Source organism: Saccopteryx bilineata, chromosome 1, assembly GCF_036850765.1.
Source record: "Saccopteryx bilineata isolate mSacBil1 chromosome 1, mSacBil1_pri_phased_curated, whole genome shotgun sequence".
Lineage (NCBI taxonomy): Eukaryota > Metazoa > Chordata > Mammalia > Chiroptera > Emballonuridae > Saccopteryx > Saccopteryx bilineata.
This window is the reverse complement of record NC_089490.1, coordinates 293329355-293355725: the sequence shown is the minus strand read 5'-3', so window position 1 is coordinate 293355725 and position 26371 is coordinate 293329355. Positions and strand designations below refer to the sequence as shown.

Below are 26371 nucleotides of genomic sequence, written 5' to 3'. Positions count from 1 at the left end.
CACCTTCCTCCACGTGTGACTGTAAGATCCTCTGTCCCAAGGAGCCACAGTCCACTCTTTTCCCATCTGAGCTCATACATTTATTGCAACGATTAACAGCATTTTTCTTTCTTTTTTCCTTTTTAATACTTCAGGTTTTACTTTTAATAAAATAAGTAAGCTTGACAAGTCCGAGGTGTAAATTAACCAGCATTTTATGATAACCAGCATTCATGATAATAGCATATAAATCAATCCTTTCTCAGGAAAACAGTGTCCTTGCTGATACCCTCTTCCGTTACAGTGAAGATCCTGGCTGTTTCCCCAGTATACAAGTCCCTCTGGGACACAGACATGAAGACATCTTTCACATGCAGCATAGCTCTGTGTGAACTCAGTGGGATATGCTCCACGGCTTGTATGTTCTTAAAATTAACCTGGATGCCAAGCAGGGACTTCCTGAGCCTCTGGCCTTGCAGGGGTCTCTGCCCTGAAGTAGTCTCTCTGGTAGGACCACACCAGCCCATAACTTTGCACAGCTCCCTTCCCTGCTTCATCAAGACACCAGAGAATGTTGTAAACATAGTATGGAAAGAAGCACTTTGAAGAGAGAATTGTTGACTGCATTGCAGTAATCACCCTCACAGCCTTATTATTGAAACAATTATGCATCATTAGTATGGCTTCAGTAATTTTTGTCAGGGTAAGACAATTTTATGAAAACTGTTACACCCAATGACTGTTTAGGAAAATTAAATCCTACAGCAAGTTTTTAGTTTTCTGCTTAATACTTTTAAATTTTAGACTTCTGTTAAACGATTGTGCATATAGAAATATGCATTTTCAAAAAATCGAGCAAACTCATTTACAAAGAATGAAACTTTAAAGTTTAAGTTGAATTATGCAAAGAAACACATGCTATTCTTTTCAAAGAAGAATGATTTTTAAAACTTATAAAAATGTAGCCAAGGTTTTTCAAAGATCAAATGCCTTTTTTGTGTGTGTGACAAGGTCAGAAAGAGACAGAGAGAGGACAGACAGACAGGGAGAGAGATGAGAAGCACCAACTCTTTCTTGGAGCACCTTAGTTGTTCATTGATTGCCTTCTTATCTGTGCCTTGACTGGAGGGTTACAGTAGACACAGTGACCCCTTGTTCAAGCCAGGGACTTTGGGTTCAAGCTGGTGAGCCTTACTCAAATCAGATAAACCCGCGCTCAAGCTGGCGACCTTGAGGTTTTAAAAGTGGGTCCTCCGCATCCCAGTCCGATGCTCTATCCACTGCACCACTGCCTGTACAGGCTCAAATGCATCTTAAATGCCCCTTCTTGTGAGAGGCAATTTCTAAATTAATTGAAAGCATGCAAAGTGATTCTAAATTAATGATAAAAATTAACTTTAAATTATTTAAAATAACTCTTTATGTCTTACATTAAGAAATCTCTGTTTATAATATAACTTAAAATTTTCTGATGAGTTATACAATTATATTTTTCCAAAGAGGAGGTAATGCATTTTTTAAATTTTTATTAATTCATTTTAGAGAGATGAGGGAAGGAGGGGGAAGAGAGAGAGAGAGAGAGAGAGAGAGAGAGAGAGAGAGAGAGAGAGAGAGGAGGACTGGGGAGGAGCAGGAACCTTCAACTTTCATATGTGCCTTGACCAGGCAAATCTGGGTTTTGGAACTGGCAACCTCAGTGTTCTAGGTCGATGCTTTATACAGTGCACCACCACAGGTCAGGCTGGTAATACATTTCTATACTCATTTTTGAGAACTGGAATAAAGACTGTATTAGACTAAAACATAACATTTTAGCAGTAGTAAGGTGCAAATGTATGTGAAAGTAACATTTTGCCAAAGGTGAGCAAATGTGTTTTTATACTGGTCCTGATACAGGGCTTTTCACAAGATATTTCTTTTGCCTAGAAATGACTTTTGCCACATAATTGTTTGACTGACTTCTTCAATTCCACTTCTCATGGAAGCCATACATGACCATCTCACATCAATATCACACATCTGAAAACTCTGTTAGGTTTACTATGTTATTAACTTTTGTGTTTGGTAATGTTTATTGATTGCCTCCCCAGCCCTACACAGAATTTCAGTTCCTCAAGTACAGAGATATTTTTATGTCATGATGAGACAAAAAAAATCTATTCTCAGGACCTAGAAACACTTGGGTACATAGTTGAAGCTCAGTATGTAGGTATCAAATAAAAATTTCAGTACTCTAGTAGAACTTTAAGAAAATCTTTGCTGTCATAATTACATAAAAATATGTAACATCTATAAAACAGAAATAATTACATGGAAAAAACAAGCTGAAATAAAAAGGTAATAATATCAGTAAAAAATGGGTTTGAGTGAGCTTTAATAATGGAAGTAAAGATTCTGTTAAAAAATTACAACTGTGATGGAGGCCTAGACAAAAAAGAAACATTAATAAAATTATAAATGTTATAGCAATAAACCATTTTTGGTTAAACTTCTGAATCAAAAAACAATGTATAGTCTGAGAATAAAATACAAAACATCTACAAATATGGATACATTTAAAATAAAATTACCCAAGTATTTGACAAAAAATAAATATGTGTTTTTATAAAAGGAAAAATATTAAAAATGTGATAAAAATAAAATAAATGTTTATTAATATTGACAAATATTCCAATCTAAAATAGGGATATGATTAGCCTGAAACCATTGAAAACCTGAAAAGATTATTAGTCATATAAAAAGGGTAGCACCGGCCAGTTTGGTTCAGTGGTAGAGTGTCAGTCAGCCTGGTGTGCAGGAGTCCCAGGTTTGATTCCCGTCCAGGGCACACAGAAGAAGCACCCATCTGCCTTTCCACCCTTCCCCCACTTCTTCCTCTCTATCTCTCTCTTCCTCTCCCGCAGCCAAGGCTCCATTGGAGCAAAGTTTGGTCTGGGTGCTGAGGATGTCTCCACAGCCTCTGCCTCAGGGACTAGAGTGGCTCCGGTAGCAACATAGCAACGCCTTAGATGGTCAGAGCATTGCCCCCTGGTGGGCATGCCGGGTGGATCCTGGTTGGGCCATCCTGGTCTGGTGCATGTGGGAGACTGTCTCTTTGCCTCCCCACTTCACACTTCAGAAAAATACAAAAAAATAAAAAAAATGTTAAAAAAAACAATATTGGGGATAAATAAAAATACTCTAACAATCAGGTAATAGAAGAATGAAATAGAGGTAAGTGAATTATTAAACTGTAAATTGATCTTCTTATATATCTGTGTTCTCAAATCTAACTTTCTGCTTCCCAATTTTTCCAACAGTCTTTGGACATTTTGAAGCAAGTCACATTTTTCTTACAATGAATGATCTTATAAAACTAGAAATAATAAAATATGGTAAAATATAAAGTGAAAACATGTCTCTAAATGTTTCTTTAAATAAAAAATTAAAGCTGAGTTTTAAAATTTCTTATAAATATAAAAGACAATTATCTACTTCAACACTCAAGCATATAGCCAGTTCATACAACTGTTTGCGGTATCTACAATAGCTGAACATCATAGCCATTTCCAAAGATCATCAACTCCACTCTTGCTTATGTGCATGAATGCTACAGCAAGTGCATGTATCAGTTCTCCAAAAGGTGCACACCAGAATATTCATATCAGCCTTATTTGTAAGCCAAAACTGGAAACTACTCACACAAATATTGAGTCACAGGAGAAGCCATTAAAAAATGAAGACTATTCACACAATGTGAATCAATTTTTTACAATGTACATAATATAAAATTTTGGCCCTGACTGGCTGGCTCACCGGTAGAGAGTTGGACCAGCGTGTGTATGTCCTGGGTTCGATTCCTGGTGAGAACACACAGGAGAAGTGTCTATCTGCTTCTCCACCACTCTCCCTCTCCTTACACTCTCTCTTCACCTCCTGCAGCCGTAGCTTGGTTGGAGCAAGTTGGCCCTAAGTGCTGAGGATGGCTCCATGACCTCCATCTCAGAGCTAAAATAGCTCGGTTGCCAAGCATTAGAGCAGCAGCTCCAGATGGGCAGAGCATTGCCTCCTAGAGGGTTTTCAGGGTGAATCCCAGTTGGGGCACATGTGGGAGACTGTCTCTCTGCCTCTCCACTTCTCACTTAAGAAAAATGAAAAAATGTACAATTTCATTAATATTAATTATAAAAAAAGTGATTTTTAGTTTTAGAACCCAGGAGACTGGTTGCATGGAGTAATAATGGGATGAGAATGTTCTAGGTTGATAGTATTATTCTTTTTTTTATCTGATTCTGAACAAACAGATGCCATCTTTATTTTTTATTTATTCATTTTTAGAGAGTGAAGGGAAAAAAAGAGAGAAAGAGAGATAGAGAGAGAGAGAAGGGGGGAAGAGCAGTAAGCATCTACTCCCATATGTACCTTGACCAGGTACTTCCAGGGTTTTGAACTGGCAACTTCAGTGTTCCAGATCGAGGCTATATCTACTGTGCCACCACAGGTCAGGTCAAACAGGTGTCTTCTGATTATGAAATCAATTTACTTAGTTGATCCCTTTTATTATGGGCACTACCCGATACTCAATACTCAGCCATAAGAAATGATGATATCAGATCATTTACAACAAAATGGTTGGATCTTGATAACATTATATGGAGTGAAATAAGTAAATCAGAAAAAAACTAAGAACTGCATGATTCCATACATCGGTGGGACATAAAAACGAGACTAAGAGACATGGACAGAAGTGTGGTGGTTACTGGAGGGGAGGGAGGGGAGAAGGAGGGAGAGGGAGAGGGGGAGGGGCACAAAGAAAACCAGATAGAAGGTGACTGAAGACAATCTGACTTTGGGTGATGGGTATGCAACATAATTGAATGACAAGATAACCTGGAGATATTTTCTTTGAACATATGTACCCTGATTTATTGATGTGACCCCATTAAAATTGATAAAATTTTATAAAAAAAGTACATAGCAATTAAAAATGTTAATCTTATGTATTGCTTTTTATAAATAATTTATTAAAATATGAAAAGAAAACTTTCAATTATTACATGTTTTGTAAAATAAAACATAACACTTTCAAAGAATTTTAAGATCACTCAAGAAAACACAGTTGTATAGACAAAGACACATTAGGAAATCAATATAGAAGAATAATAAGTGATAATTAAAAATAAATTAAACAACAGAAAAATAGTGTTGTGTGTAATGAATCTGTGGCCTTTGTGGCAATTAGTTCTGTGAAGTAGATAAGGACTACATCTAGGAACCAATTTCACTAGACTCAAAGAACAGGTGCCTCATTCTGGACAAGCTTCAGACACTATCTTGGATCTAGAATCTAAAGAACTGAAGACAACCTTAACCAGAGTGCCCTGATTGAGCAGGTAAGTGAGATGCTTTATGGATTGATCTACTTCTGCTGTGACCTTACCCACATGTTCGAAAAAATCTAGCAGGGAGACTTTGGTTACTGTGCCTGTGTGTACTGTGAGGGCTGTCAATGCTTCTCATTGGCCTTTTGGACATTCCAGGTGAGCCCATGGTGAAGCTCTATCTCCCAAGTGCATGGAGGTGTACACACTCAAGTCATTGGGGCACCATCACATGGACAGCTACTAATTGATCACTGGTTTCCCTCATATTCTCTTCACAGTGAACCCCTAGTATTCAACCCATTAACTCACAAACCAGCATGTGCTCAGGCTCTGAAGTTTCAAGACCTTCCTGATGGCCTACTAGCTGCAGTTCCAAGCTGAGAGCTAATTCAAGGGCCTTGTCAAGAAAATTTGTTGATTCCCCACTTCACCTGCCCCTCAGTCTTTGACACCTTCTTCTGCTGCCACTCTTTCAGGAATCTTCTGTGGCTTTTTAGTTTAATTAAAGATGTAATAATTGTGGTGGGAATATAAAATAAAATGGAAGAAATGGACATCATTTTAGTCATGACGCTTTGTTGTAAAGATATAGAACAAAGTTGAAGAATATTTACAACCATTTATCCTAATGATACACAGAAAAAGCTTTGTCATAGCTCATCGTTCTGAAATTGAATATCTTATCATTTGTTACAAAAAGAAAAAAGTAAAGCTGTGATAATCAAATGTTTTACATTCAGGTCTATGGATAGTTTTATTAAACATGGTATTTATAATAAAAAACAATTGTTTAAATGGGTGTTGCAATATATTTTTCTTGTTCACCAGAATATACAATCTATGCTACAAAGAAAATTTAACTTACCAACTTACTCTAATTATTTATACAGTTATCATGTTTTAATTTGCAAAGATTATATAAATTTATGAAGATTATTTTGAATCAAAGAAAATTTAACTTACCAACTTACTCTAATTATTTATACAGTTATCATGTTTTAATTTGCAAAGATTATATAAATTTATGAAGATTATTTTGAATTATTAAAAATATTTAAAACTATCTCTTGCATGTTGTAAGGGTAAAATTAAAATTATGTTTAGAGTAGATTCATTTAAAAGCTTATTTTTTTATAAAATTTTGTCTGAAAAATGCATTTATTATTACTTCTACCACTAAAGGGATTGATTTTCTTTGTATCAAATAACAAATGTCTAAATGAAGAATAACTTATGGGTTATGAATTATAGTATCTTGCTTCAAACTGTCATTCAGATACTTTCTAGTTTTATAACCCTGGAAAAAGCTACCTAGCTTCTTTTAGTCTTAATTTATTTATTTGTGAGGTAGGCATTTATACAGTTTTTCCTCATAAGTTATATTCAGAGATAAAATAAAATAAGTCACACAAAGAGTACTTCAATACATAGAATAAATTATTACTATGTGTTGGATATATTAATAATAATTTTAATGTAAGTAATTTTTTTTTATTTGTACCCTATCAATCTCTCGATAGTACTCCTAACTTTTGTGGTATTATGAGAACCATATTCACTAAAGATAGAAAATGATGTCAAATATAGCATACTTCACTCAAATATATATCTTTTACCCTGTTATCTATATATTTATCATCTTTTGTTGTACACAGAATTCTCCAAAAGGACCCAACACTCTTTGCTGCATTTTGTAAACAGATTTTAAACTCAGTATCTGACAGGACAACTGAGTTGATCTCTTCAGCACACCATGTTTTGGTCACTCAACTCACAACATTGCTCAGCTTGTCCTATTTTCTGCTTGCTATAAATTAGTTTCTGTGTCACCATTTCTAGAGATATTTATTTCTGCATCTTAAATATTAGTAAAGCATCTTATGTTTAGATTGATTATTTCCTTAGTTATTTTATATGTCAAATCCACTCATTATTAATTGAACAGCCCCCAAACCCTAGATTTGTATACATATCGTCCATCTCCACTGGGGAACAAATAGAATAGTGATCTGTATGCTATTCTAATCCCTAGTATTTTTTGAAATCTCTGAGACTGAATCTTGGAATTGAATTCAGTTCTTATTTTGATTTGTCATGATCAAAACCATAGAAAGAAATTTATGAACCTTCAGGTTATTAAAATTATTTCAAATAGCAAAACTTTAATTCCCCCCTCTAAGCGATACTTTACATCAGTGGTTGTTTCCTTGGGACTTCTGAGCAGAAATCTCCCCCTTCTTCCTTCAGGATGTGAAGTCACATATTTGCCTTTGAAATTGTTAAATTTCTCCTCTTAAACTGGCCCACAATAAGTTTAGTAAGGCCGCTGTGATTATTTTACAATTCTGGCTTTCAAGTGTGAGTATGTCTAAATTATTGTGGCCAAAACTTTTAAGGATTCAGGGATAAATCATCACCTATCTGTTCTAAGAACAAATGATGTCACTATTATAAGGAAGATTGGTTTTTGGATATCTACTCGACTTTTCAGAAAAGATGGAATTAAAATGTAGACTATAAACAGGTTCTGTATGTATACATACTGCATCGTGTTAGAAAACAAAAACATGGGCAAATAGAACTTCCTTCACAACTCACTAAATGGCACTATAAAAAGTCTTAGTAAAAGAAGATAACAGGTCTGTTGGTTTCAAAACAGTTCTTGGAGGGTGTCTTGAACTGACACCAAATGTGGTATTCATCTTATCTATTAACAGTCTGGCGAAGGCCGTTTTCAGAATACAAAAGTTTAAAACTGAAATTCACTTCTTGGGGTTAGAGCTTTTAATGGACTGTCACTGATAAGGAAGTGATGGAGAGCACAATGCTTCTGCAATCTCATTAGTTGGATGTATTGTGTGGAGTTGAATTTCCCGATCTCCAAAACAGTAACATATAATACTAGCTGAGTAGCTGAGGAGAAAAGAGGAAAGCAATTCAAAGTTCTATGTTTAACTTCTATTTTTTTAAAAAGAGCATTAAAATAACCATTTTCATTACATTTTATTTTTCTTATTTTTTTTGGAGCAATAAAGATAAATCTCATATTATTTTAGCCTAATAACATCCTTCAAGAGGATATCTATTTTGGATATCTCAGGTGGTCAGAAAGCTTTCCTTAGTTCAAATAAAGTTAGCAACTGTACTGCTTTTGTGTATTAGAAAGGGACAAGTGAATATATATATTTTATCACCAGTGCCACAGGGGTACTCTTCATACGTGTTTGCTTCAAACTTTTAAATCTGTTCAAAAATGTGACTTTAACAAATATTTATTTAGAGGTAACTAAAATAAATTTGATGACCCTTTTTTATAACACCCATTAAATACAATTTTCTATTGACGTTTTGAATTGACTGTCAATATGTAAAACTAGATCTCAAAATGCCGAAACATCTGGATGTGCATGAAAACTACGTCAATCACATAGAATTGGTTGACAGGTACCCAGATGTTTGGCACATTATAGCTTAACTAACAAAATATATTTCTCCATAAAAACAATGGTTTTCTCTTGCTAATGTATTCCTTTTCCTTCTAATTTAATGGATAAGATCTATTAATTAAGGCATTCATATTTTTCATGTCTTTATTTTCCACATCAGATAAAAATGTATAAGTAAAGCAAAACAAAACAAAACTATTTTTAATCTCAGCTCTGCCATTCCTTTTACTTTTTGTCCCATACAAATTACTCAGTCTCTCTGAGTTCTTACATATTCATTTTATCTAAGAAATACATAATTTTCATGGCCACTTATACTTCTATGGTTGTTTCATGAAGAGCCAGATAATCTCAAACATGTATTAGATATGTGCCACAAGGAATAAAAATACTATTTTTTCTCCAAGATGGTGACTGCTATAAATGTGTGAATTTTCAATTGGGAGGAAAATGTATCATGTGATACTTACAGCAGTATATATTACCATGTCAATCAGACAAAAATGAGTACTTCAAAAAACACAATAATAACTAAAATGCATGGAACACTTTCTAATATTTTTGAATTGTTAAGCTCAAAAAAGATTAAAGATTAGAGGTTAAAGATTTTCTTAGGAAGTTCTTATATCAAGCCTACAAAGTAGGTTCCATAATGACCATGATTTTTCAGATGAGGAACCTGGAATTTAGGGAATTTGGGTAAAACATATAAAGTGAAATAACTAGTTAGCATGAGAACTGGATTTTGAATCAGAGAGTCTGACTATGGAACTGATATAACTGAGTCATGCCTACAGCTATGATGTTGAAAAAAGTATGATTCTTCATTTAGTGATTTGGAAGAGATATGAAAACATGTATTTTAGGCAAAATGTGTATTGAGAGCAATTTATCTTTGTTTCAGAAAATATGTGTACTACCGCAATTTTTAAAATTAATCTTTTCAATATTCTTCCTCCTTTTCAAGTAACAAACAATTACTCAGTTTTTGGGAAATATATAAACAATCTTATTATTATTAACTATATGATTAAAGTTGCTTGGACTTTAATCTTTTGGCAGGAAATAAATTTTCTCTTGATGCTTCTTCCCAAGAAAATGCTGGCACGAAAAACAATCGTCATTTAAATATTTTTAAATGTCTTTAAGGGGTTTGAGTTAAATGACTGGGGATGGGGCAGGCCCAAGGTCAAATCATGCTTTTTCTGTTTCCTTAATAAGAAGAACCTTCTCAACTTAGTTAGTTTGGCTCACAAGGACATTTTTTTTTAACATCAACGTTCAAAAATGGAAAGAATTCAATTTAAACTGTGAATTTCTGTCTTTTTCATACTCAAAGGATTTTCTGCCAAGTCTGGGTCTGATTTCAGTGTGGCATCTTGGTGGCAGCTGTCCCCTCAGTCGGGCTGTGCACTTTGCATTGTTTACAAAATGGGCAGGGAGGGGTCTGCCTCACTCATTTACATTTTCAGTCTGGCATAAAAAGAAGAATTTGAGTAGATTGCAATCTTCTTTTTAACACCCAGTTTAATACTTGTCTTCCCCTTCCCAATATTCATTAGAGTCTTCTGAAATGCCTTGTGTCAAAATCAGTGAATCATTTTTATTGCCAGTAGAATGGATTAATTTGATTAATTTCCTTACATCCTTTGAAGTAAACCATCAAGTAAACCATCAAAGGATGACTGTTTACCTCTTGAAATGCTCAGATTTGATGTCAGAACAAAGAAAATGGGATTCAATTTTCATTCAAAGGATGACCGAAGAGTATTGGAACTTTGTGCTTACACAAAGGCGTATCATAGTTCATTTTATTCTTTCCATAACAGATATGTATTTAGCATTAATATTATTTACCCCCTGGCATATATCAGTAAAAAGTTTCCCCTTAATATGGTTTTTAAATGTAGATTTCTAATTAAAATTCATTAGCACTATAAAAGAAGCTTTCATCCAAGGAAAAGAAATTTGAAACTATTTTAATATACTCAAATTTGATTTTCAGAAAAACTTCCTGAATTATTGCATTACAATTAGTTGCTATAACCTTGTCTATGAATTTTTGAAAAGAACCTTGCCTGTTAGCCCTATAATTGTATATCCATTATCTAAGGTAATTAAAAACAATAAAATAATAACTGTTAATAAATGCATAAAATTATAATATGTATGACTTAGAACATAATTTAGATTTTCGAGAAAATAATAAGTATTTTGATTTTTTTATATAGCTAAAAAATAAAAATGAGATATAGTACCCTTGCTGTTATCAGCGCCATGGGTTCTTGCCATTTTTAATTATGGAAAACAGAGTGATTGCTGGATGCCAAGGTAGACTAGACAAAGGGAAAGAATTCTTAAACTTGTGCACAAGGAAACCAACACTCTGAAAAGAAAGGAGTGGTTCCCTTAGGGAAGCTGAGGCGGGGTTTTTAAAGCAAGCTTAGGTGGGAAAAAGCTCAGGCTAGGTATGTAGAAGCAGAGGTTTCTTGGTGCCTGTGCAGTGACTACATGCTTCTTCATATGCCACGTGTCTCATTAGCATGATGAACCTCCACCCAAGAGAGAATTTTTTTAATCATTAAAATAAGGAAAGATCATTAAAAGGCTAGTCTTTTTTGCTAGTGTGCATACTGACCCAAAGGAAAGATCTAAGCTCTGTGAAGTCAATCTTGCCGTCAGCAGTGTCCTTTAGTCTGGTTGCTGCCTACTTCTTTGACCCAAGGAGAATAGAAGTGTAAAGCCAGTAGCCATGGTCGCCATCACAGCCACCTGGCCCATGCAGGTTTGCATTAGATTCAGACAAATGGTAATGAAACAGTGGGGCCGATAACTGGTGGGCCATCAGCTTTAATCCTAGCTTGCATCCGGTGGGCAAGAAATACACACAGTGGGAAAACACTGCCCTTTCCATTCAGGGCTCCCAAAGCCACTGACTTATCCGAGTTTCCTAAAATCAAAGGTTTCTAGCTCACCAGCATTATTCACCTCTGTTCCCCATCTCCTTCTCTCTGCCCAAACTCTGCACTAACTGGCTTCTCCTTCAGCACTCCAGCATCTTGGCTGCTTCTCCTCTCCTCCACGTGGCCTTTCTCTGCTCTCCTCTCTCTGCTCTCCTCTCTAATGCTAATCTCAGAAACCAAGAAAGAACAAGCTCCAGGTCTGCCCCATTTTATAGTGTAGAAATCCAAGCCTTTAATCCAATATACAAACAAGGAAGTCTCTGATACAAAGTCACTTATCTGATGCTTAATAGGATTCTTCATAAGAGTATACCACCCTACATCATGTAACAGTCAAGGATGTGTGCAAAAGTTTAGTTTAAAACTAAACCTTAGGCTATAATAACTTTGCCAGCTTACAGCCTGTCTCCCACACAAAATGCAAACTATAAGCGAGCAAACATATATTTCATATTTACAAACTTATTTGACCAACATTCCATTCCTTTTGCTCTCTTCACAATCTGAAGCACACATATTCCTGCACAAGGAAATTAGGCACATTACACAAATTACAACAATATATATATCATACAATATATATATCATACAATTTCAACAATTACAAAAGTATATTTCACCAGTCTCTGAGCACTTTGCAAAAGCCCAAAATGTCCTCGGCCTTCTTTCTAACCATTTAACAGGCTTCCCAGGGCAGAGGAAGGGCCTCCAGCAAAGCTGCCTCCTCACCCTCATCAGGGTATTTCACATTGTCCAAAATCTGTAAGTCCATCTAGCAAAGGAGCCAGTGCTTACTCCGGCTATAGTCCAGGAATCAGTCCACGCACATGGGGCCTCAGCCACCCCCCTCATCCTTGCCATCCTGGCAGGTCTTACACTGTCCCAAAGAAGAGCATGTGGCAATGGCAGTCAGCATTTCCATCTCTGCTCCGGAAAGCATGATGGCATTTACCCCTATGTCCCAAAATCACAGACCTGCCAGTGGCATAGTAGAAACTCCTTCCTGCTGGGCTCTCACGTTCTGGAGACTTCAGATTGCAAATCCAGCCCGATTCTACTCATCCTCCAAAGAGGAACTGGAAACATCAGCTCCTGCTGCTGGCCTTGCAGCCCCGGGCCTGGCCTCATCCCTGGCCTCAGCCTCACTCCCGGCCTCCTGCCACTGCTGGTTCTCCACAATGTCCAGGGCAATCTGCAATGCACGAACCTCTGAATCCTCCTCCAGCAGCTGTTCCATTTCCAGGCTAATCTAGCAAACCTCGTTGGCCTTCTCCCCGAGTGCTTCCTCCAGCTCCAGGGTTGGCATCTCTTTCTCCCGCATTTGCTCCAGCTCCTTCCACTGCTCGGTTTGCAGGTCCCAGGCAACCTCTTCCACAGGGCTCTCGGTTTCCTCACGCATAGCTGTAAAAGTTAGCCAGCCTACGGCCCCCAAAAGGACAGCCATAGGGAACCATAACAGCAGCCAGTCCTCTACTCCACCACTCAAAGGTGGTGGTGACTCCATACTTATCTGTATTGAATCCTGCCACAGACTACGCCAAATGTAAAGCCAGTAGTCGCAGCCACCATCACAGCCGCCTGGCCCATGCAGGTTCGCATTAGATTTGGACAGACGGTAATGAAACAATGGAGCCAAGAACTGGTGGTCCATCTCCTTTAATCCTAGCTTGTACCCGGTGAGCAAGTAAAAACACACACTGAGCTCCAAAACCCACTCATTCAGTGCTCACAAAGCTACTGACTTATCCAAGTTTCCTAGGATCAAAGGTTTCTACCTCACCAGCCTTATTCACCTCTGTTCCCCATCTCCTTCCTTCTCCCTGCACAAACTCTGCACAAACTGGCTTTTCCTTTAGCATTCTGCCATCTTAGCTGCCACTTCTTTCCTCCTCCAAGTGGCCCTTCCCTGCTCTCCTCTTTGCTCTCTCCTCTACTGCTAATCTCAGGAACCGAGAGAGCAAGCTCCCGGTCTGCCCCACTTTATAGTGTAGAAACCAAAACCTTTAATCCAATATACAAACAAGGAAGTCTCTGATACAAAGTCACTTATCTGAGACATAATGGGATTCCTCATGAGAGTGCATCACCCTACATCAAAAAGGGTGGGAAAGGCTTAGTCCCAAAACCGAGCCCTAGGCTACAAGGATCCTGCCTGCTCATAGCCCACACCCAACACACATTAATATAATCACGCACATTCCAAGCAAGAAGGGCAACCAATACCAGCTGGGCAATGGGCTTCCACATGGGCAGCACCATCTTTAACAAAGTGAGCATAGTATGTTTTATCTGTCCAACAGGAAGGCATTAGGGTAAGTCAACAAGTCTAGGCTTCTTGCAAGCTGGGTCCAAGTAGAGTAGCCTGTCTATCTCAGTGCCCTCGATAATCCTTAGTGTCTCTCTGACTGTTTCTCTTGCTATCTTGTGCTCACAAGCACAGCATGTATGCACGCACACACACACACACACAATATCTTCTTAAAGTTTGAAAGATAATACTTAAATGATGTTTAGGAATAAAAAAAATAATGCTATGACATACTCTTTTAAAAATAGTCTATGCTGCACTCACATATACTTGCTAATGGTTAAAGTGGAAAACATTTTAAAATGATACATAAGAAAGCAGTTTTCCAAGAGCTTTAGCAATGCATGCCCTGTGACTTAACTGTTCATTTTATTGACACTACATTGAAATATTCTAAAAGCAATTCACATCACCTTTACACATAACGTAGTTTATCATGGTTCCACAAAATGAAAATCAGGAAAGAAAATTTCAAAACCAGGAAATAATAATTTTTCTTACATCACAAAGTATATTATTCTAACACTATAAAAATGATATATATGTAATGTGTAAAAAAAAAAAAAAGGCTATCAAGTATATTGTAGTGGGAAATGACCAAAGAGTGCCTATCTAAATATCTTCTCCCATTTGTGCCTGTTAGATCCCTTAGTAATATATTTTGAATGACAAAATTTCTTAATTTAAATATAGTCTGTTTACCAATATTCTTATTTTTGCCATGCCTTCAATGTCCTGTTTAATAAAACATTGCCTAAATAAGGTCAGAAAATTAGTTTTCAGGATTATGTTCAGGAGACTTCATTATTTTACCTTTAGATATACATTTGTCCTGAAATAGAACTTTGTATATAGTGCAAGACTGGAATAGTTTTACATTTTTAGTGTGGATATGTAATTTGCCCAACAATAGCCATTTTAAATGTCTTTACTTTTTGCACTGCACTATCACATTTAAGATGACTTTATTGTTTTTCTCAACAATATGTGTGTTTTCTTTTATTAATGTTGGCTCTGCTTGTCCCTTCCTTTTACTTTTCTGACTTTATTCTTCTGATATTTTCCTGACTTTTTGATACTAATATTTGGCTGATTTTCCCACTTTAGTGTTTTTAAGATTGTGAGTTTCTCTTCACTGTCTTCATGATAATATACAAACTTACAAACTACAATAATCCTCACTTGTCCACAAGGGATACATCCCAAGACCCCCAGTGGATGCCTGAAACTGTGAATAGTGCCAAATCCTATACATACTGTGATATTTCCCATGCATACAAACCTATGTTTAAGTTTACTGTGTAAATTAGGCACAAGAGGTTAACAACAATAACCAATAATAAAATAAAACAATTATAACAATATATTGTAATAAAAGTTAAGTAAAATAAGGTTACTTGGACACAAGCACTGAAATACAGCGATAGTTGATCTGATAACTGAGACAGCTACTAAGTGACTGACAGGCAAGTGGTGTATAGAGCATGTTAATGCTGGACAAAGGGCTGACTCATATCCCCAGGAGGGATGGAGCTGAACGTTCGAGACCTCATCATGGTTCAGAATGGCAATGGCATACAACTGAAAACTTAAGAATTGTTTATTTCTGAAACTTTCCATTTAATATTTTTGAATCTGTGGTTGATGACAGGTAACTGAAATCAAGGAAAACAAAACTTCAGATAAGGAAGGTTACTGTACTCAGAATAGTATACTAAGTCCTAAACGATTATTTTGTATTAGTCCCAAATGAAAACTTTTTGTAAATATTCCTTTTTTGCAGTTGGCAAGATATTAAAGTTTGCCAGTTAAGGCGCTGGAGGGACATTCCTGGAGAAAGGGGCTTCTTGGTTTCCTCCTGTCACTTTTTCTTCCTGCCATTGAGGCACTCAGCCCGCGTTCTGGACACTGAGGCTGGAATGAGCCTCAGTGCATCCTGCAGGCAGTTTCCCAGTGAAACGTACGGACCCAGCCAACTTCCCTACAAGTTTAACACCCCCTCCCACCGCACTTCAAATGCAGCTTCCCCTGAGTCTCCTCTACACACAGGAGGTAGTGTCTGCTTGTCGGCCTCTTCCTGTGACACCTTAGTGAACTGTTTGTTATACTCTCTGCTGGGCCACAGCCACACTCACCCCAGCAGGTCTGAGTCTCAGCTGGATGACGGGTGGGAGTGAGCAGGAACTTTGTATTGAGTATCAGCCCAGGAGTAGTGTCTACTTTCTGAATTTGGCATTATTCCATTCATTGCTCTATTTGCCTGCCTCTAGATCAGGGGTCTCAAACTCACAATTTTGTGTGGCCCGCAGACTAATCCACGAAGTTCAAAATATTTTGGATAAAATTAAGTAAGTCTAGGGGCCTACTTGTATTTTTCATTTCTCTAGCATCCTAGCTAGATATTAGCTTAGTTAACAGCAGTTGTGATGCAAACTACAGTTTCTGGTCGTTTTGTGACACTGAGTAAACTGCATGTACGATTGTGCTTGTTGTACTGATTTTTTTTTTGTTGTCAACTGCAGTGAGAAAAGTGTTGCGTAACAGTTGCCTTTTGTAGACCTAGTGCGGCCCACTGAAGGGTTGTGATCTTGCTCTGCGGCCCACATGCTGAGTTGAGTTTGAGACCCCTGCTCTAGATATTCATTCGTTTAATAAACTGCCCCATTGAAATTACTGCCTGATTTAACTCCTGACTGTACCCTGAAATAAAATCAGCATTGTTTAAAGAGGAAGAAAGATGTAAAGAATCCAACTGACATAATGGAAGGGCAATATTTAGGTTAAATGGAGGACACACAAAAATATTGTTTATAAATGAAAACTTCCTCACTTAAGAAAAAAAAAAAGCCTGGGAGATGTGACTACAGATCTAGAAACTAATCTTCTGAAGAGGAAAGAAATACATTCTCTTACTAGACTTACTGTGCAAAGTATTGCAACAGTAAGCAGAAAGGCAGTTTTAAAAACTATATCCCATTCTGAATAGATTGATCCTACATGAAAAATAAAAAAATAGAATGCCATAAGAACAGAACTAACAGAAGCAAAAATAAATCAATGTAGGATTAGAATAAAATGGTTAAAATGTCAGCTCCAGTTCCAGGCAACATGAATCAGCTGCACACTAGGTGTCCTGGTGGTGATATTAGGTGTGTGATTTCTCAACAAACAGAGCTTCCAGGGACTTTGATGAGCGATCCTCTCCAAGGCCCTCACCAGCAGTGACCCTGCTCCTGGCCACTACTCATCCCTAAGTCCACTGAACAACCAATCCACTCTCCTGTATGGGCCTGAAATCACTTTGTCACATTTGAAATGTTAATATAGAAATGAATCATTATAATCTGGAAGGCATTTTAATTATTCATTCAAAAGATAAAATTTATGGTAAAAAAAAATAAGCCTGTGAGTGTTTTAGATCTCAAAGGAATCAAAGAGAAAAAGGAGGGTGAGTGAGTTTTCAAAGAATTCTACCTATACTCAAATTTCAAAAATCTTTGTGTGTGTACTTTAGAGTCAGTAAAATAAACAAACTTAAATTTTCTCTTTCACTTGTGAAATCTCTTCTTCAGAATGTTGATTTAATAAATTAATGGACTTTCCTTGGAGCAATTCAAATGTTTTCATTGTAAATTCCTTAAAGCAGGACTCACATGTAAAAATTCTGTGGATCTCTGTGAAACAAACAAGTCTTTAAGTTAAAATACTCCTAGATGTATATGCTAGCACAATGTACTATGCATTATTTGCTTGTACACATTTTTTTATACAACCTCGCAAAAGAAAGTTGAAATTGTGGCTAACGTATTTCCTTTCATTATTTTATCTTTCCACATTTTACCATTTTTCCCCTGACTTACTGACGTAAAATTCTGAATGTTACATAAATTGTATTAAAAACTTATTTTAGGCCCTGGCCGGTTGGCTCAGCAGTAGAGCGTCGGCCTGGCGTGCGGGGTACCCGGGTTCAATTCCCGGCCAGGGCACATAGGAAAAGCGCCCATTTGCTTCTCCACCCCCGCCCCCTCCTTCCTCTCTGTCTCTCTCTTCCCCTCCCGCAGCCAAGGCTCCATTGGAGCAAAGATGGCCCGGGGGCTGGGGATGGCTCCTTGGCTTCTGCCCCAGGCGCTAGAGTGGCTGTGGTCATGGCAGAGCAAAGCCCCGGAGGGGCAGAGCATCGCCCCCTGGTGGGCAGAGTATCGCCCCTGGTGGGCGTGCCGGGTGGATCCCGGTTGGGCGCATGCGGGAGTCTGTCTGACTATCTCTCCCTGTTTCCAGCTTCAGAAAAATACAAAAAAACCCAACTTATTTTAAAAAAAAATTTAAGAAAGTATTCATTCATGCAAGGTCTATGGACTCATGTAAAGTCTGTGGGCCCATTCATGCATCTCTTACTCCCAGTTGTACAAAGAATTCTTTTCTTTTAATTTGCTTCAAGAAACAGAATAATAATTTTAAACTTTTCTTTTCAAATCTACTCCTTGTAGAAATTTAACAGTTTGAGTAGTACAAATGTCCTCGTGCCTCCTGATAGTACAAAAATTTTTATTTTAAAAATGTGTAAGGCAACATTAAAAAAAAAAAGCAAATGTATGTTCTTCTTGTTTCCATAAACTGGTTATCAAACAAACATGATTTTAAGTTAATAAAACTTGTACTAGAACTAATTTTATTTTTCAAAAAAAAAAAAAAAAAAAAACCCAAACAAACCCAAAACCTCACTCCAGGGGATCAGCGAGCATGAAAATAACTCACTACTCAAAAGGTTAAACCCAGATTTTTAACATAAAGTAAGATGAACTAAATTCACATTTTCAGAACAGAAATTCTTTCTTGCATTAATTTTTCTCTGTAAGGTTTAAAGTTAGTACCTGTGACTGTGATCATATTATATATACATATACCTCTCTCTCTCTCTCTCTCTCTCTATATATATATATATATATATATATATATATATATATATATCACCATTCTTATTTTTAAAGTGTTCATAAAGAAACCTGCCACTCAAACTGATGACAGTTTTATGTCACTTCTTTTTCTTTCTTTCTTTCTTTTTTTTGACAGCCTATTTATCCTATTATATAAGATCCTTGAAGGAAGGCTTGCAGTAAATGATAGTGTATTTCACAGGTCATGTAATTTGCAATTTGTCATTCTTCATTTTGCAGAAAATAGTACATGGTGTCAACAACACATAAGCAATATATTGGCATTTTTGCTGTCTTTCAGTATAAATAGATTTTTCTTGTTAATTTTGATGACAGTCATGTCAAACTATAAAATGTTTTGGTCAGTTATGAGTTGTCTAGAAAATAGATATTTATTAAGCTAGATATGATGCTATTACTCTGTAACGTCTCTAATTGATGTCTTATTTGGTGAAGATGATCTATTAGCTTCTAGAAAGGAGCATACTGTTTAATCATTCACTCATTCATTCATTTAAATATGCACCAACTCTCTCAACATACTTTTATCAAATGTTGAATGAATTCAAGAAAAAATTATTTAGGTAACAAATGATGAAAACTGTGAAGTAGTTTCTGTTCTTATGAAATCTCATGGAAAAGCAAGAGAAACAAACAAGCAACAATGTCTTTTTAATTGTGAGTTTTTGTTGTTTGTGCATAGCATATGCTCCTTGAATGCTTACTAGCTAAAAACACTCTGTTACCATTCACGTGTCCTTACAGAGGGGTCTCCCATGCTCACTGTATATTTTTCACCTTACTACCTCTTATCAAAGTGGAGAGAACAGCTTCTTCATTGGTGGTTATGATCAGATAAGTGACTCAAGTTTAACCAATAGCACATTTTAACACGGCCATGCAAAGTGGAATATTTGGCTGAAGAGTTAGTTGGGAAAGATTGTGGTTATTGTGTTACCACAATGGTGGCAGCAGTATTGCCGTGATAACTCTAGCAGCGGCAGCTCTGATGATGGCCCTGATAGAAGTGTTGTCAGTGACATCCTGGATAGATTAAAGCTACTGTCTATCATTACCCCTAATTTTTGCTTTCTAGAATCCACTGATATGCACCTTGTTATAATTTCAGGACTGCTGTCTCCTATTATTTCTAAAAAGCTTTTATTTCCATCTACTTCCAATAGTACCTCCCCCCAAGAAAACATAGGTAGGGTCAGAAAGGTCAAGTATAATGACCACAGCTAAAATAAAATGTATTGGTCAATAATTTATGTCTCGAAAGTGTAAAATTATGATTAAAAGAATATAATTCTATCCCACCTGAACATAGCAAACTGTCCTTTGGTGCTTTAATATCAAATGATTTTCTATGCATTTAGTTGTTTTTCTCTTCATTCATTAAAAAATGTAAACTTCTCAGAACAAGGCTTGCTGAGTAATAATGATACTGGCAATATGAGTTTTATTATATATCAGGGGTAAGCATAGAAATTGAGTCCAGGTTATGAACCTACACTGACTTCATTCATAAACTAGCTCTTTCATTGACACAGCTGTATGACCTTGGTTAAGTTACTTAACATCTGTTACCTGAGTTTCTTCTAAAACGGGGCCAACAATAGTATCATTCAAGACTGTAATTTATAATTCATGTAATATTTGTGGAATAGCACTGGTGAATAATAAGCTCTCATTGAATATTATTTATTTACCGCTTTATATAGTTTTCTATTTTTCTAATAAATGAATTAAAATTTAATGATTAACATGATATATATCCACTTTCTTGTTAATAATGAAAGAGTTTATAGCTGTTTTTGTTGTCTCTGAGAACAGTCTTAAATATATTTATATACTTTGTTATGATGGGTTCTGTCAGTCCTTCATTTCTAAATAATCTTTTGTAATTTTTATTTTCTTTTAAAGAAATTAGAGCAATTTAGATAAGCTCTGCATTATAATTTTCTACTAGTTATTGTGGTATTAAGCTTATTAATTTCTCAAGTTATTGCACTAAAGCCAGAAAGGGTAGTCTTCTACTTTTAATAATTGATTTAGTGTATTTATTGCTCTGAGAACATAAATTTTGAATGTTTCCCAGAAATGTCTACTTAGTTTAATTTTAAATTTTCACGTAAACCTAATAACTTAGATAGTTAATAATGTTCTTCAAAATTTATCTTTCTGATTTTTCTAAAGAATGAGTTAAAAACATCTACTTACATTGTAAGACCCATATTAATCATGTTCTTATTCTAAAAGTGTTTGTTATTTATACTAGTACATATTGTACTCAATGTAGCTTCCTCTTGAAGTTTTTTCTTTTAATATTGATAGCATTCCTCCTTCTTTATTTTATTTTTATTATTTATTTGTTAGCTGTTATCAAGTTGAATAAGGGTCTCCTTACTACCTTGCCAGTGAGAATATTTTTCAGCAGAGCCAGGCTATTTACAAAGGAATAAAAACTGAGGTCACAGACTTATTCTGTGTTTCAGAGAGCTGCCATGGTCTCTCCGAGTATTCCCAAAGTGGCTGGTTCATTTGAGTCATATGGCCAGCAGTTTTGCTCAGTCAGTTTCTCCTTGACTCAGACATGACCGTTTTCCACACTGATGTCACCTTACACATTTGCTGCTAGTGTTTAGTCCTTCTATGTCTAGGGTCCAGGGAGGCTGCACACCATGCACACCATGATTTTGGCTCCACTTGTAGTTTCGGGTTTTTAGTGGAAATGTTTCCAACTCCTAAGCAACTCACTTCAGGAGAAACATGGAGGGAAAAAAAAAGTCAGGAATTATCTTTTCCCAATCAATTATTTTAAATTTTGACATACAACAGAATAAATGCATGTAGAGCCAAAGGCACAGCTGAAGTACAGCAATCATAATAAGCCACGAGGTATTACACACTTGATTCTAGAGTGTACACAGGTTCCTTTTGTGCTATATCTTCAGGTTAAGGAATTTAAACGTATTTACAACTAAAAAATTCTTATGTTTGGGAATTAAAGAAGATATTATTTAAAAGTGCATAAATTTTTTTTCCTTTTCTCATCTGTAATATTATGTATTTTGACTCTCAATATAATTTTATATTTTTCTTATTTATATAATAATTATTTTTTTTTAATTTTAGGAGTTTTCTGATATTCCTTGATGTGACTGCCTTGAGTTTTATTCTTAAAATGGTTGTATTGATGATGATGATGATGATGATGATTGAGAGCATATATGTACAGTATTCATGAAATATTTATATTAAGATTATCTACATGTAAGAATCAATAAACTCTGTTATAAATTCATAAATCATGTTTCCATTTACTCATTTACTCATTTTATTATTTTTGTTGATATAATTTGATTCTAAATGACCTATTGATAAATGTGTTTTTTGCAATTGCAAGACTAGAAACAATTTATTGCCACTTCTTCACAATTTCAGTGTTACTTAATTTTAAAATCTAAATATATTATAATTCAAAGTTAATTGTAGAGACTTATTTTTAAGTTATTTCAACTCATCCTATTCTTTGTATTTATAAGCTCTTTAACCTTGCATGTATTCAAGCTATCAAAGTAGCCTTGAAAGCTTATTACAAATGATAGCTTTTTCACTTACATTAATCTGCTACTATGATACAAAGGGTATTTTATTAAATATTCATTTTCTTCTATCAGCACTGATATTAGTAATTTAAGGTTGGCCATAGAGTAATCAATTAAAGTAAAGCATGCTGTGTGAACATTCAACCTAACACATTAATTTAATCTATTTTGGCTACTCCTGCTGTCTGAAATCATTTCTACAGTTAAAACACATTTGTCAAAGTTTCTAATAGAAAAACATCTCATGATGTAAGGCCTCTGATAAATAAATATAATAGTTGTGGATAATGAAAATATTTAGATTTAATTTTCTGTAATTAAGCGACATTTTTCTAATATCACAGAATACATACAATAAAATGAGCTTAATACATGAAAATCTTTCTTAAATTATTGCAGAAAAATTGACTGTAGAAGGTTAATCATTGAAGGTGCACAAATAATTATATAAGAAAAGGATAAAATTTAATTAACTCTATAAAAAGCCAACATAGTGACCAGGCAAGCCACATCTTAGAACTGGCATATAAATGGGATGGTGTCCAAATATCATCTTTTCTTTTCTGGCTTTTTCCTCATTCCTGGTAAACATTTGTTAATATTGCAGCAGAATAAAGAAACAAGAAACTTTACATACAATGCTGTCTGAAATCCTAAAAATGATAACATAAGTAAGACCTGTGGTAAATGTACTTGTGTTGTATGGAATTTAACTTTACCCTAAAATAAGTGTGGCTTTACCCTTGTCTTCATGGAGGTAATCCTTTTCAGAATGTTATGTCCTGCAGGAATGTCATTGTATAGGGGTCTGACCACACCTGATTATGGAAAATTCTGACCAGGACAGGAAGACTAACAATGTGATAGAAGTTATGGTTTTGAGTCACACAGGTTATGGTTTTGAACAATGGAAGCTGAGATTAACCACGTGGAAAGTGGAACACTATCAAAGTATTCTACTGAACTTGAATGTTGAACCGAGCTGTCCCAGCTGGCATTATAGACACCATCGGGTATTGTTACACATTAATACCAAGGAAGTAACACCGCCTGACTCTCCTGGGAGAGGACAATGGAAGCCCTGCATTTAGCAGTTGCCCAGACTCCATCCACTGTGCTTCTTCCCTTGTGAATTTTAATCTATATCCATTCCCTGTAATAAGCTATAACCAGCCTACAGTGAGTTCTGTGAGTTCTTCTAGCCAATACCTTGAACTGCATTGGGTGTCAGAAGAAAAAGTTGTCTTGTTTTGTGGAAGACTGCATTTTTCTAACTTTATGTATGACTTAAAATCAAACAAAACTATATATGACATTGGTCAAAAAGTTTTTAAATGTCCTTTTTGTGGCCCTTGACAAATAAAGAAACCAAAGTATATTAATAGAAAATAACCCATGAACACTGGACATAGAATTATATGCATAAAAGTAAGTGGTATATTAACTGTCACAAAAATTTCCAATGTTTTTAATCATGCCATCTAAAAACTATTTAAACCGGAATATCCATCTCTGGAAAACCTAAGAGATTGGGTTTTAAAATTCCTGTTGTTTTATTGGAGATTTTAATGTCCCTGCCTATGACAGTTATAAATACTCTAGTAGTTCTTTGTTTCCTTTATATCTATTTCATTAAACTTTTGTAACTTTAGCTGAACTCTCCATGGCCATGAATGTACTACAGAATTGTCATTAATATATCACTTTCAACCATAGTCACAAACCCTTCAGTTGCATTGTATCCTCACTATTTTTTGAGCTGGCGAAAACATAGTCTTTGAGCAGCTCATAGACATTTTATTTCCTGCCATAATTACTGATGTGTATATATCTGGTGAATAATTCAGGTGACCTTTTCATTAATATTCTCACTTCTTTCTCTCCTTCATTCTCGGACCAGCAAAAATATCTCTTATAATTAAATCTCTTATAATTAAATGCATAGTACTAGAAATCTCCTTCTACTTTCTTAATTTAAGCCTGTTGTTCTTTAAACTAGAATGTATAATAATTCATGTGCTTTGTTTTGAGTGCTATGCTAGGAATTAGGACACAATGCTAAACATATGGACTTTAACTCTGCCTTCAGCAGATGTCACTGGACAAAACTAAGCAAGAAATTACAGAAGCTTGTAATAATTTCTATGCTGGGTTAAATAGAGAGAACATATCAGGATGATCCAGTCGAGTCAAGGACAATGAACAGGTCAGTGATTACTTCCTACAGAAAGTGCTATCTAAGCAATATTCATAGGCAGGCTATAAAATCAAGTTGTAAAACAGCCCTAGTCCATTATATGAGCTTTGAGTAAATTTGCCTTTACTTTTATAGCTATGGTTTCTTGATTTTGTATTTCAATTCTGACAATATCCAAAAGAGACTATATTCATTATAAACCTCAATTTACTACTCAAATATAGTTTTGCTTCCCTTTTCTAGTATACCATTTAAATTATTTTATCAAACATAATCAACCATATATTTTCAGTCCTCTTACTATGTTAGTTCTTTGAATTATTTTCAGGTAAGCATTTATTTTTCTTCAAATTATTTATCTAGAAATAAATTCTTTTAATAAATCTTTGTTATAAGTAGAATTTAAAGTTGGCCCCTGAGAGCTACCATACTGTTGTCTGTGTCTGTGAGTTTCAGTTTTACATCCCACATATTAGTGAAATTATGTGGTTCTTAGCTTCTTCTGACTGACTTCTCTTAGCATAATATTGCCAGGATTCATCCATATTGTCACAAATGGCAGCATTTTATCTTTTCTAATGGCTGAGTAGTATCTCATAGTATATTTTATCACATATTTTTATCTAGTACTTTACCGAAGGACACTGTGGTTGTCTCCATGTCTTGAACACCATGAACAATGCTGCAGTGAACATAGGAGTGTGTATATCTTTGTAAATAATTTTTTTCAAGTTCTTTGGGTAGATACCCAGAGGAGGGACTGCTGGGTCATATAGTAACTTTATTCATAATTTTTTGAGGAACCACCATACTGTGATGGCAAAACATGTGATCAAGTTAAGGACTTCAAGAGGGGAGTTTTTCCTGGGCTGTGGATGTATCTGTAAATGCCATCATATGTATTTCTGCAAGAGAAAGACAGGAGAGACAAAAGAAAGACACCCAGAAGAGAAAGCAATAAAAAGTTAGGCAAAAAAGATGCAAACCAAAGTAAGGAATGTCAGTGACCACCAAAATCTGGAAGAGGGGAGGAGCAAATTATTCCTAAGAGACCTGAATGGAGCACAGCCCTGTCATTCAACCTTCCAGCCTCCACACAATGATATGTTTCTATTGTTTTAAACCACCCAATTTGTGGAATTTGTTACAGCAGCCACAGGGAAGTAATTTACTGTGTCATATTGTATATTTTGTGAAAGGTGGTTTTAGATAACTTGTCTTTTTAAGTCACACATCTCTGCCCTTAGGAACTGTATCCAAAGACTCAGTCACAAATGCTTGATTTACATGATTTGATTTTGTGCCTAAAGCCTGAACTTGTGTCATGGTTAAATGGGAGTTTTGAGGTCTAAGTTATAATGCAGGCATGGAAACTGTATAAATAACTTTAGCCAGAGGACATTCTGAAATAAAGAGGGTCCCCAATTCTTTGCCACTTCTTCATGCTAGAGCTGACGTCCTTTTCCTCTTTAACTCTAATATCAATAGATTTGCTGGCCTCCTCTAAAATGGTATCATTCTATCGTACCCAGCCAACTTCATCATGTTTAAGTCTTAACTGTTATTATCT

At 35.7% G+C, this 26371-nt stretch overlaps 1 pseudogene; it reads right to left on the bottom strand.

Annotated features, from left to right (window-relative positions):
• Positions 1-230: 230 nt before the first annotated feature.
• On the bottom strand, positions 231-12523 carry LOC136319518 (proteasome subunit beta type-1 pseudogene; annotated as a pseudogene).
• Positions 12524-26371: the final 13848 nt, after the last annotated feature.